Here is a 12,467-nt window from a genome sequence, read left to right as displayed (position 1 = left end):
AGCCTTTGCTTGATGCTTATTCAAGTCAATGAAGGAAAAATATTCTGAAAACTGAAAATTCTGGATTTTGGTAGTTAAATGGTTTAGTTTTTTTCTTTAACCCCTGTGATTGTGATGTCAGTGACATCACCGGCTGCAGAAGTAGTGAATATTATTATTATTTTACAGGATTTATATAGCGTCAACAGTTTACGTAGCGCTAATCTAAGAGGGTGAGTCCAGAGATACAAAAGATAATAACTGTGGGGGATGGGCTGATGGACAAAATACATGTACAGTTGTTAGGTGGGGGCAGGATAGGCCTCTCTGAAGAGATGCGTTTTCAGGGATCGTCTAAATGTGGATAGAGATGGAGATAGTCAGATACATTGGGGAAGGGTATTCCAGAGGATGGGAGTAGCTCTGGAGAAATCCTGAAGGTGATCATGGGAGGAGGTGAGAAGGGAGCTAGAGAGCAGGAAGTATTGGGAGGAACAAAGATAACGATTTGGTTGGTATTTTGAGACCATATAAGTGCTGCAACTAGGGTTGTGGATGGGTTTATAAGTTGTAAGTATCTTGAATTTTATTAGTTGGGTGAGTGGGAGCCAGTGGAGGGATTGGCAAAGAGGGGTGGCAGACACTGAACGATTGGTGAGGTGGATGAGCCTGGCAGCAGCATTCATGATGGACTGGATGGGGGATAGCCTATGCAAAGGTAAGCCAGTGAGGAGGGAGTTGCAGTAATCAAGGCAGGAGATGACCAGGGAGTGAGTCAGAAGCTTTGTATGTCATTGGTTAGGAAGGGGCGTATCTTGGATATGTTGTGGAGGTTGAGGTGGCAAGCTTTGGACAGTGATTGGATGTGGGGCTGAAAGGATAGTTCAGAGTCCAAGATTACACCCAGCACCCAGGCATGTGAGGATGGGTTGATGGTTAAGCCGTTGCTTTTGACAGAGAAGTCAGTGGAAGAGGCACTAAACATGCAATTGTAAACTTGTAGGTACAGTCCTTGTACATACAGGCAAGCTTTATTATAAGCCTTTCTCTAGGTACAAGTGAGCAAACAGTGTCTACCACCGCTTAATGCCTGAACACAATTTTGCAACTTTGACATGCGTTTGCAAAACTGTACTAAAAGCTAGCAAATGCACAGATAAAAACACCCCCAGAGCAGACTGGTAAATGTAGTTCACTCAGTGCAATAATTCATCAGTCAGTGTGGTGCTGCAACTCTCTTAATATTCCACTGGGTGATGGGAATGCATCTAAACAGAAACAAACAAAGGGAGAGAGCCCACATCCACCCTAGTGTAATACTGTTTATTAGGAGCAATAATTAAAAACTGCAATCAATACAATCACATGTTGTGGTAAGTATATCAGTATATAAGTAGTCTCAGCCTCCATTCCTGGATCACCACTGTTAGGTCTGGATGGGAGCATCAGATATGCAAAGGGCTAGCTGACAGCTAAGGATCACAGCTCAAACAGACCACCGTAACTTGGCTCTGGTGTGCCTGATTTACTGTGCATGCGCCTGGTCCAGCTGACACCGTGGAGAGCAAGTGGGGGAGAGACCATATGGCAAGGTTGCTATGATGACGTGTTTTGAAGGCATGGCCTCCTTTATCAATTCACACCCACTAAGGGTAAAAACTGCTTTATATAGGAATTCAAAAAACCCCTCCCCTGCCCCAGATCATAAAGTGACCACACCAGACTGACCTATGCCAGTTGCAGATGATGGGGCGACAGCAACCATTAATGTATCAATGTAACCACAATTCATTAAAAAAGAAAAAGAGAAAATGGTAAAGAAAAAAATATATTGAATTAAAATAAAGAAATGTATAGAATATAAAAACATACTGTTTCCACAAAATAAAAGGTTATTCTCCCACACTCGCAGTGCAGTACTGTAAACCTTTAGTCAACTACTCTGCAGACCGGGAGGGGAATCAACATATGTTGTTAAAAAATATTATATTCTGATACATCAGGTATGTCCCATTAGATTAATGTTTGCCATACAATTATATATGACAGATGACCCTGGCTGATGAATCATGTCATACTTAAAATTCTAAAAAAAACATTTTATCTGTTGCAGTACACAATTTGTGGTCTATGGATTGAGGTGCCCCTGTGGGCTCTACTATGTAGGTAAGATAGTGCGTACTATGTGCACTAGTTTTGGGGAGCACCTGTGATTCATAGAGCACAAGCAGAATAAGCACAGTGCATCAGTTGTGCTGCACAGTTACTGATCATTGTGATAGCCAATCAGTGACTGGAAATTGGGAGTCCCAGGTCCTGATTACTATTATGAAACCCAGTCCCTGTGCTGGGAGTTTACTTTGTGGCGTCCTCCCAGCACAAAGACAACTAGGCATATTTGCGACACCACGGCTATAGATCAACTTCTGTGAGGCCGCATATATGCATACTATTGCCGGGAAGGGGTTAACACCATCTTACTTTTTTATGTGCGTTCCATCTATTTTCTTTCTTATGCTGTTTTTTCTCCCTATGATATTTTATAATTAATCTTGCTAAGACAAATATCAAATGCTGCACAAGTAATTTTAAGGGGGCAGTGATTTCTAGCAACCTCATGTCGCCTTTCCCCCATCTATGACTGTCTCCTGAAGCATGTCCCCAGTGTCTGCCCATCTTGTAACACTCCCATAGTCTCAGACCATCTGTTGCAGCATGCCCATAGTCTTTAACCATCTCCTTCTGTTGGTCCTTAGTTTCTGACAGCTTTTTATTGCATTACTTTCACTGAATATTTTTTTCTTAGGCTTGCTTTTTCTATTATGCAGCATGTTAAACTTGATGCCAGTTCACAACATAACAAAGTGCAGGAAACCAGTGTTCCTTGCGTATTTTCCGCAGAGCATCCAAAATGTACTCCAGTTGCGATCTGCAGCGGGTGTCCATGTTAAGTTAATGATACCCCAAACACAGGCCGCAAATGCTTGCCCACACTGAATTCCATGGTACAGATATACCATGCGATGCGATTGCAGTGAGTCTCAAAAAGTAGAGCATGCACTACTTTTAGTGTGGTGCAATTTTAGCCCATTCAAAATTAGTAGGCTGAAACAGCACCACACAGAACTGCATGTAAATCGCACAGCAACACACAGCATATTCCTGTGCAATTCTTGGTGTTTTTTATGGAATAAAACCATTTTTTTCTTTTAGTACATAGCAAGTGGAGACCATGAACAAATATTTTCAATCCAGTTCCTGTTAGTATACTAGAACTGGCATTTATGAGGGATAATTGTTGTACTTACCTCTGTGTGAATGCTGTTCCATTTACCAGCTGCAAATCATAAAGCATACGTACATTAGAGATTTTTAATAAGTGTATCGAATGATGATAGTGATACTCACTGACAGTTGTTGCACTTAAAATTCATAGAGGAGTGCCCTGGTGCACTTTGTGACAAAGAGGGCAATTATGGTGACATGTTCGGTTTGCCCTTGGGAACTGGTAAAGACAACTGCATCCAGAAAGAGTTAGTGGCTTCAATAAATTGTTTTCCATGTACATTTACTCTTAATTTTAAAGTAGTGTTCACTGGCCAAAAGCAAAAAATACTGGTCTTGGGTTAGTGACCAACTGATGATGCACACTAATAATACCAAATCCTTTCAGTGTTTATAAACATTATTTTTAAATGTTCACTCCCAAAAATCTCATTGCTTTTTCAACAAACACCGCATTTTCTTAGATGTATTAACATAGGCTATTCCTATTCTCACATCCATAGGATCCATCTTTGGTGGAGGTATGCTCTGTACAATTGAACAGAACATGAAAGGGGGATTTAGGAACCATTAGGCCTTGTTCATCTCCTATGACTCCTCTATCACTAAGGATCTGTACTCAGTCACATAGTTCCATCTAATATAGAATAGGACAGTCTTGATCACATGAAATCAGCTGTGGTATACCTCTACAACAGATCAAGAGAGTATATAAAAAACTATAGGTTACTGTCTAAAAACAGGGTGGAGTAATATTTATTAGAGAGAAAAGGAGAAAAACGAGCAGGCATGTTCTCTTGGAAATCTTCATGTTCTGGTTTATTTGAGCCTCTGCAGTTCCACTGGAATCTGGTTTTGCCTATACCAAGGTGCCACAATATATGTTTTATATCAGAGGTATTGAATTAAAATTCACAGTGGTCAGTACTTTTTTTCCCACAGAGTTCTTAATAACATGTTTGTGCTATAACTATAGATCATACATATCACAGCCCCCTTTTGAAAAAGTATATCCGTGTCCTCAGTCCCCCCTTCACATCACAGCCCCCCTTCACATTATTGTCCCCCTCACATCAGTGTCCTCAGTCCCACTTCACATCACAGCTACATAATATACAGTCAGGTCCATGAATATTGGGTAATCGACACAATTCTAACATTTTTGGCTCTATACACCACCACAATGAATTTGAAATGAAACAAACAAGATGTGCTTTAACTGCAGGCTGTCAGCTTTAATTTGAGGGTATTTACATCCGAATCAGGTGAACAGTGTAGGAATTACAACAGTTTGCATACGTGCCTCCCACTTGTTAAGGGACCAAAAGTAATGGGACAATTGGCTTCTCAGCTGTTCCATGGCCAGGTGTGTGTTATTCCCTCATTATCCCAATTACCATGAGCAGATAAAAGGTCCAGAGTTCATTTCAAGTGTGCTATTTGCATTTGGAATCTGTTGCTGTTAACCCTCAAGATGACATCCAAAGAGCTGCCACTATCAGTGAAGCAAGCCATCATTAGGCTGAAAAAACAAAACAAACCCATCAGAGAGATAGCAAAAACATTAGGCGTGGCAAAAACTACTGTTTGGAACATTCTTAAAAAGAAGGAACGCACCGGTGAGCTCAGCAACACCAAAAGACCCGGAAGACCACGGAAAACAACTGTGGTGGATGACCGAAGAATTCTTTCCCTGGTGAAGAAAACACCCTTCACAACAGTTGGCCAGATCAAGAACACTCTCCAGGAGGTAGGTGTATGTGTGTCAAAGTCAACAATCAAGAGAAGACTTCACCAGAGTGAATACAGAGGGTTCACCACAAGATGTAAATCATTGGTGAGCCTCAAAAACAGGAAGGCCAGATTAGAGTTTGCCAAACGACATCTAAAAAAGCCTTCACAGTTCTGGAACAACATCCTATGGACAGATGAGACCAAGATCAACTTGTACCAGAGTGATGGGAAGAGAAGAGTATAGAGAAGGAAAGGAACTGCTCATGATCCTAAGCATACCACCTCATCAGTGAAGCATGGTGGTGGTAGTGTCATGGCGTGGGCATGTATGGCTGCCAATGGAACTGGTTCTCTTGTATTTATTGATGATGTGACTGCTGACAAAAGCAGCAGGATGAATTCTGAAGTGTTTCGGGCAATATTATCTGCTCATATTCAGCTAAATGCATCAGAACTCATTGGACGCTGCTTCACAGTGCAGATGGACAATGACCCAAAGCATACTGCAAAAGCAACCAAAGAGTTTTTTAAGAAAAAGAAGTGGAATGTTATGCAATGGCCAAGTCAATCACCTGACCTGAATCCGATTGAGCATGCATTTCACTTGCTGAAGACAAAACTGAAGGGAAAATGCCCCAAGAACAAGCAGGAACTGAAGACAGTTGCAGTAGAGGCCTGGCAGAGCATCACCAGGGATGAAACCCAGCGTCTGGTGATGACTATGCGTTCCAGACTTCAGGCTGTACTTGACTGCAAAGGATTTGCAACCAAGTATTAAAAAGTGAAAGTTTGATTTATGATTATTATTCTGTCCCATTACTTTTGGTCCCTTAACAAGTGGGAGGCACATATGCAAACTGTTGTAATTCTTACACCGTTCACCTGATTTGGATGTAAATACCCTCAAATTAAAGCTGACAGTCTGCAGTTAAAGCACATCTTGTTTGTTTCATTTCAAATCCATTGTGGTGGTGTATAGAGTCAAAAATGTTAGAATTGTGTCGATGTCCCAATATTTATGGACCTGACTGTACATCACAGCCCCCCTTACATCATTTACATCACAGTCCCATCCCAACCCCCTTCATCAGTGTCCTCAGCCCTCCCCTCTACATTACAGACCTCTTCACATCACAGTCCCCTCTTTACATCAGTGTTCTCAATCTCCCTTCACATAACAGTCCCCCCAATTTAAAACATCACAGTCCCCCTTTACATCACAGACCCACTTTTACATTGTGCCCCCTTTTACCTCAGGGTTCTCCATTACATCATGCCTTCACATCGCACTCTCCCGTTTTACATCAGAGTCTACAGTCTCCCTTTTACATAACAGCCCACCCCATTTAAAACATCACAGCCCTTCTCCCCACATCACATGCCCCTCACATCACAGTTACTTTCAAATTGTAGTCCCCTGACACTACAGCATACATCACAGTTCCCTAAACAACACATTCCTGTTTACATCAGCTACTCCCCCTTTACATCACAGACCCACAGACCCCTTCACATCACAGTCCCCCCTTTACATAAGTGTTTACAATCCCCTTTCACATAACAGTCCCCCCCTTCCCTCAATTTAGAACATCACAATCCCCCAACCCCCTCCCTCACATCACAATCCCCTTCACAGCCCAGTCACCCTTTGACATTATAGTCCCCCCTTTACATCACAGAACCTTTTTATATCAGGGTTCTTAGTCACCCCTTCATATGACAGAGTCCCTATATGTCACAGACTCCCCTTAAGATCATTTCCATCATAATCCCCCCCTTTACATCAGTGTCCTTAGTCTCCCCTTTACATCAGCCCTCTTCACATCATGCGCCCCCCCCCCCAATGTCAGTGTCCCTCACTCGACATCATAGCTCACAGTCTCCCCATTTACATCAGCATCCATAGTCCCCCCTTCACATAACAGCCCACTCCATTTAAAACATCACAGTCACATCCCCCCCCCCCCAATCATAGTTTCCTTCAAATCACTGTCCCTCAACACTCGCTTACATCACAGTCCAGTTTAAATCACAGTTCCCCTTAACTTCATAGTTAGTCTGGCTGAAAAAGATAAACGTCCATCCAGTTCAACCATTAAAAAAAAACAAAGTTGAATCAGAGGAAGGCAAAAAAAAACCCCCAGCAAAGCATGATCAAATTTGCTCCTGCAGGGGAAAAAAATTCCTTCTTGATCCCCCGAGAGGCAATCGGATATTCCCTGGATCAAGTTTACCTATAAATGTTAGTATTCAGTTATATTCTGTGTATCCAAGAAAGAATCCAAGTCTTTTTTAAAGCAATCCACTGAGCTGGCCAGAACCAACTCTTGAGGGAGTCTATTCCTCGTTTTCACAGCTCTCACTGTGAAGAAACCTTTCCGTGTTTGGAGATTAAATTTCTTTTCCTCCAGACATAAAGAGTGCCCCCTTGTCCTCTGTGATAACCTCAGGGTGAATAACTCTACACCGAGTTCACTATATGAACCTCTGATGTATTTATACATGTTGATCATATCCCCCTTAACCATTTGCCCTCCAGAGGATTTACCCCCCTAAATGACCAGGCCTCTTTTTGCTACTCGGCACTGCACTAATTCAACTGATAATTGCGTAGTCATGCAATGCTGTACCCAAACAAAATTTATGTCCTTTTTTCACACAAATAGAGCTTTCTTTTGGTGATATTTGATCACCTGTGCGCTTTTGATTTTTCGCACTACAAACAAAGACTGAAAATTTTGAAAAAAAAAACGATATTTTTTACTTTCGGCTATAAAAAAATATGTAGTAAACTCAAAGTTAGTTATAAATTTAGACCAAAATGTATTCTGCTACATGTTTTTGGTAAAAAAAATCCCAATAAGTGTATATTGATTGCTTTGTGTAAAAGTTATAGCGTCTAAAAACTATGGTATAAATACTACAATTTACCCATTTTTTTGCTATACAGCGCTGCACTAGTTTAACTGACAATTGCATGGTCATGGTACATAAATTAAATGTATGTCCTTTTTTTGACACAAATAGAGCTTTCTTTTAGTGGTATTTGATCACCTGTGCGCTTTTTATTTATGGCGCTATTAACAAAAAAACTTTTGAGAAAAAAAACATTTTTTGAAAAAAAAAACAATATTTTCTCATTCCTGTCAAAAAATATCCCAAAAAAATGTTGTGATAAATTTAGACCAAAATGTATTTTGCTACATGTTTTTGGTTAAAAAATCCAAATAAGTGTATTTTGATTGCTTTGTGTGAAAGTTATAGTGTCTACAAACTATAGTATAGATACTGCAATTTACACAGCTTTTACTTTCTGACTGCTCATCACATTTCTTGAGGTGCTAAAATACCAGGATAGTACAAACATCCCCAAATGACCCCAATTCGGAAAATAGACACCCTAAGCTATCTGCTGAGAGGCATATTGAGTTCATGGAAGATTTATTTTTTTTCCACAAGTTTCTGGAAAATGACAAAAACTTTTTTTTTGCACAAAGCTGTCATTTAAATTATATATTTATTGCACAAGCCATGAGTATATGTGGAATTACACCCCAAAATACATTCTGCTACTTCTACCGAGTATGGGGATACCATATGTGTGAGACTTTTTGGGAGCCTAGCCACAAACAGGAGCCTGAAATCCAATGACCACTTTGAAAGCCTGAAGGTGCATAACTTCCTCATTTCACTTCTTCATTACCTATCACAGTTTCGAAGGCCCTGAAATGCAAGGATAGCACCAAACCCCACCCCAAATGACATTTTTTTGGAAAGTAAACACCCCAAGGAATTTAAAAAGAGGCATGGTGAGTATTTTGAAGATCTCATTTTTTCTCACAAGGTTTTGAAATATAAAAAAAGAAAAGAAAAAATAAGTTTTTGTTTTTTTTCTTCATTTTCCAAAAACTTGTGGCAACAAATGAGATCTGCAAAATACTCACCATGCTTCTTATCAAATTCCTTGGGGTGTCTACTTTCCAAAAATTGGTCATTTGGGGGGGTTTGGTGCTACCCTGGCATTTCAGGGCCACTGAAACTGTGATAGGTAGTCAGGAAGTGTAATGAGGAAATAAAGCCTTTTAAAAGCCTGAAGGTGCTTATTGGATTTTGGGGTCCTGTACTTGGCTAGACTGCCAAAACGTCTCTCACCTGTGGTACCCCCATACTCGGGAGAAGTAGCAGAATGTATTTTGGGGAGTAATTACACATATACCCATGGCATGTGTGAGCAATAAATCATTTAAGTGACAATTTTGTGTAAAACAAAATACATTTTTTTGCTTGACATTTTCTGAAAACTTGTGGTAAAAAAATAAATTCTTCTATTGATTCAACATGCCTCTCAGCAAATAGTTTGGGGTGTTTACTTTCCAAAAAGGGGTCATTTTGGGGGGTGGGGGCATTTTATGCCCAGCATTAGAAGTTTATGCCACACATCACTCACTTTTCTAACCACCTGAAGACCAAGCCTTTTCTGACACTTTTAGTTCACATGAAAAAAATCTGTATTTTTTGCTAGGAAATTAATTTAAACCCCAAACATTATATATATTTTTAAACCAAACACCCTAGTGAATAAAATGGTGTGTGCTGCAATTTGTTATGTCACAAAGTACTCACGCAGCGATTTTTCAAATGCAATTTTTAAAAAAAAATACACTTTTTTTACTTTTAATGCACAAAAACACAATATATTGGCCACTTATTTGGTAAAATATAAAATATGATGGTATGCCAAGTAAATAGATACCAAACATGACATGCATTAAAACTACACGTGCAATGGCGACAAACTGCATACGTTTTTAATATCCATAGGCAACATTTTAAAAGCCTTTACAAGCTACCATTTTAGGTTTACAGAGGAGGTCTAGTGTTAGAATTACCCTTGATCTGAAGTTCGTGGCGATACCTCACGTGCATGGGGCAACTGCTGTTTCCATACTGGGACAGGGTCGATGCTCACGAACGCAGGTATGCGCGGGGGAGGGGGTGCGGGTACTTTTTTTTAAGTTATTTAGATTTTTTTAATTATGTTTACACTGTGCCTTTAATTTTTTTTTTTTATTACTTTTTATTACTTCCCTGTTATTACTATCACAGGGAATGCAAATATTCCCTATAACTTCAATGGGCATTGTCATATATTCTTTTTTGAGAAATTTGGGGTCTATCAGACTCTAGATATGTCCTCTGCCCTTACATTATCTAATCAAACCAAGATCGGTGTGATCAGATGCTTTCCCAATTTACAAATGGCGCTGTTTATATCCTGCGAAACTGAAGTGATGAAATGCTCGTAGCTTCTGATTTCTTAGGCTATAGGCACCATTCTGGTATCCAATCAGCTCTATGGTCAGCTGGCAGAAACACTGGCTGCATTCTCAGGTTCCCCCGATGGCTCGGGACTGCCCGAGAAGGCCGTGGAAGGCAGCAGGGGAGGGGGGCATCTTCTCCCACTGCTTGTAACAGCAATCCTGCAGCTAATTAGCCACTAGAATTGCTTTTACATGAAAGCCGATCACCAGCTGAAAACAATGATACCAGGATGATGCCTGCAGCTGTAGGCATCATCCTGGTATAACCATTCAAAGTCCAGTGATGTACCAGTATGTCGCTGGTCCTTGTTGGGTATATATGCTATGTTCTTTTTTTATTTTTGTATGCAGCCTGTGGACTGAATGAAAAAAAAGACGAAATCTCTGCCAAAAAAAATGTGTGGTATGCCCACCATTAAAATATACCACCCTGCATCCACCCACTTCTAATGGTGGGCACACATTAGGTCACATGGTGCCACATGCGCCAGTTCCAAGATTGTACAAATATCTAAATAGTGGCACGCTTGAATAAAAATTGTCCACGTATAAGTGGTACCCCATATGGAAAAAGGATGACACCAAGTCCCAGACTATCTTGCCACTACTCCCTATGTAGTCTGGGCATCTGGGGGGGAGGGGGCTCCACGTGACTATCTTTTCCCTCGTAAATCTGAAACGTATAAGTATAGTCTGTTGCCCTCTCACAGGTTTTTTACATCTTGACCCATATCTGGCACGCTTGCTGGGGAGAAATTGTTTGAATGCAAGGCTGCCAGAAAAATTAATGAGGGACTCATCAACGCAGTTTTTTTTTTGCTGGGGAGTATAAACATCTGCAAATTTTTGGTTAAGGTGATTTACGAGGGGCTGAATTTTGTGTAGCCGTCAAATTCAGGGTCACCTCAGGACGACAGAGTGTATTGTTGTTGAAATGCATAAAACACATTTTACTCTCATATCTATGCCTGGCCATGGCAGCAGAGAACATGGGCATATGATGAATCGGGTCTGTGGACCAATACAACCGCAATTAATTTTTTTTAGTAATGCCCATGTTGAGGGTTAGCCCAAAAAAAATATAAATTTGGAAGCCGTAATGAGTTTCCATGTGAATGGTCTGGCAAGGTTTGAATTTGGGTTGGCGGCGATACATTGTTGTGCATATAAAATGCTTTGAACCACAATCAGATCTTCTGTGAAAAACAGCTCCAAAAAATCAAGGGGAAGAGTTAAATTTGCTATTTCCACCTGAATTCCGGGTTGGGCAGTGAATGGGGGAAGTATGGGTGCTACAGAATTTGTGGGCTTCCAATCGGGATTTGCAAGCACATCCGGAAGGATACTAGGGGCTCTATGGGCCTGTGTGCGAATTCTTGGTGGCTGCTGGACAATACTTGTGCTTGCCACTGCGCCAGCTTGTACTGCACTTATGGGACTCACCACGTCACCAAGTGATACTGCAGTGCTGGTATTATTATTATTATTATACAGGATTGTAAAGCACTGAGCAACAGTTTGCTCAGTGCTTTACAATATAACAGGAGATAATTCAGCAACAATACAGTTCAATACAAGAGGGCCTGATTCTGGGAGCTTACAATCTAAGAGGTATGTGAAAGACTAGGATGTACTAGACCACTGGTGCTCGCCAGTTCACAAAAATTTAGCGCGGCACTAGTACTGGCACTCTGCTGTATATGAAAGTCATCAAAATGTACCGGCAAGTGCTAACAGAGATCATGCTTGATTCTGCGAACACTGCGGTTTTGTGTGCAATGTATCAAGTGACAGTGACTTACTGGCACTGCACTTGCTGGGGGAGAAGGGGGGAGGGGTAAGCGTAGGGGCTAAATGCAGGTGCTTGCAGGTGCCGGGGCTGATCCTGCTATTCTGCATTTTTGGGGACGCTATACTAATGTGAACGCTGGTATAGTGCTGTTCTGATCAAAGATATTGATCTGTTCCGACAGTATACTAGCAATGGTGGTTTGTTGTGTATGAGCGTCTTCCTGGCAATCAAGGGGTTAAATGTGATTACTGGTGTACTGACGGGCAATCTGACACCATCTGGGAGGGGCATGAAAACTGTGGGAGCATGAATCACGTATATATATATGTGATTTTGCGCACCAGGGCCGCGCTATA

At 41.0% G+C, this 12,467-nt stretch overlaps 1 protein-coding gene across 1 annotated transcript in view; it reads left to right on the top strand.

Moving 5' to 3' along the window:
• CPNE8 (copine 8) overlaps window positions 1-12,467 on the top strand; it is a 325,161-nt gene that overhangs the window by 164,571 nt on the left and 148,123 nt on the right. The gene's annotated exons all lie outside the window — the stretch shown is intronic.

Source organism: Staurois parvus, unplaced genomic scaffold, assembly GCF_062004578.1.
Source record: "Staurois parvus isolate SC_StPar_1 unplaced genomic scaffold, SC_StPar_1.0 ptg000019l, whole genome shotgun sequence".
NCBI classification, from domain to species: Eukaryota; Metazoa; Chordata; class Amphibia; order Anura; family Ranidae; genus Staurois; species Staurois parvus.
The sequence above is the reverse complement of the archived record's forward strand: the minus strand, read 5'-3'. Positions and strand labels throughout refer to the sequence as shown.